We start from the raw sequence: 2,047 nt of genomic DNA on the forward strand, positions 1-2,047 counted from the left end.
GGAGATGGTTAGGAAGACGCGCAACATGTAGCAAGCACTGCTTCTGTCTCCTCCACCTGGCGCCTGTACCGACACGAGACAGAGCATGGGATTGCGTCTACCGATGATTCTAGCTGTGGTATTGGCAATGACTGTAATTGCTAATTCAGTTACTATATCCATGAAGCGGGGGGAGGGAGGGCATCCAATGTGAAAGGTTGCCTACGCCTGATCTCTTCTCAGTAGCAAGTGGGAGGCTCAGGACGGAGGTGTAGGTTGAGGAGCATCTGTTACCACGAGCATTCATGAAGTGTCCTGTGGAATCTCCATCTCTGGAGATATTTAAGAGTAGGTTAGATAAATGTCTATCAGGGATGGTCTAGACAGTATTTGGTCCTGCCATGAGGGCAGGGTACTGGACTCGATGACCTCTCGAGGTCCCTTCCAGTCCTAGAGTCTATGAATCTATGAATTATCCAAATTTTAAATGAAAATATTGAATAGTCCCAGACCCAGGACAGACCCCTGTGGGACTCGACTAGTTACTTCCTCCCAGTTTGACAGTGAACCATTGATAAGTACTCTTTGTGAATGGTCTTCCAACCAGTTTTATAGTAATTGAATCTAGATTCTATTTCTCTAGTGTGCTTAGGAAAATGTCTCACAAGACTATGTCAAAAGCCTTACTAAAGTCCAGTAAAATTAGTCTTCCATTGAGCTGTTCTGATGATTATTACGTAATTTCAGACTTATCTTGTCAGACATCAACAATTTCCTACTGAGTTTTGATTTTTTGTTAATTATGAAACAGCTGCTTGTTGTTCACAAGATTAGATATTTACTTTAACTCCTATAATGATAAAAAGCAGAGAATCTCTTTACTGAATGACACTGCTATCTAGCTAAAATACTGCTTTATTAAGGGTCACAGAGGTCATCTTACTAACATTTTGGGCCTGATTTACCACTTCCTATTCCAATTTTATGCTGATGGAATGCCACTGATTTCCACCTTTGCCTGTTTATACTTAACTTTAGCTTTATGCTGTGCCTTTTATCCTAAAGCACTTGGCTTGCAACACTAATGTGATACAGGCACAAGAAGCACGACATAATGCTCAGCAACAGGAGGAGAGGCACTTATGGGCAAGGATATTGTGGCAATTCCTTGCTCTTATTAAAAGAACAATGGGATCTGTAATGTCCGCAGGCAGTATCTCTGATTTTAAGGTCTCATCTGAAAGACCTACATGCAGTAAATGGTACGGAACTCAGTTTATCTACCGGGGGAGCATTAAGTGCTGAGCAGAGCCTGTGCTGCAGGAAGTAAACGTATATCAAAACTGGGGCATATAGGCCATTCATTCATCTTTTCTTCTCTGGAATTTAGCTTCTTTATTAAATGAACCTGTAGAGACGCTCTTGTTGTTATTTGTATGGCCTCTTGCCTATTATTGATGTTCTGCATGCACTAATATACTACATTTAATTTAGTAGTAGATTTATATGTTCAGTATTAATAAACAAAAGATTTCATTGTGATTGGTCTAACAGTAGTTAATTTGTTCCTGTTATTTGAACACTTGTTTCTAGCATAAGATAAATTATCCCGTTTATTAGTGAATTTATTTAAGTGAACAAGTAGAATGTTTTTTTTCCCCCTAAGGATATATTGGTCTTTAAAAACAGTATTGTCTGTAGTCTGTAAAAACAGCATCACATTATCTTAGTGAATGTAAAATTACCAGGGTTCCACTTTATTTTTTTTTATCTAGTCTTAAGCATGGAAAATATAATTTCCTTAAAACTTGAAAATTCTAGAGTAATTCATAGAATCATAGAACTGGAAGGGACCTTGAGAGGTCATCTAGTCCAGTCCCCTGCACTCATGGCAGGACTAAGCATTATCTAGACCATCTCTGACAGGTGTTTGTCCAAACTGTTCTTAAAAATCCCCAATGATGGAGATTCCATAACTTCCCTAGGCAATTTATTCCAGTGCTTGGCCACCCTGACAGTTAGAAAGCTTTTCTTAATGTCCAACCTAAACTGCCCTTGCTGCAATTTA

The sequence above is a fragment of the Chelonoidis abingdonii genome, chromosome 2, assembly GCF_003597395.2.
Source record: "Chelonoidis abingdonii isolate Lonesome George chromosome 2, CheloAbing_2.0, whole genome shotgun sequence".
Classification (NCBI taxonomy): domain Eukaryota; kingdom Metazoa; phylum Chordata; order Testudines; family Testudinidae; genus Chelonoidis; species Chelonoidis abingdonii.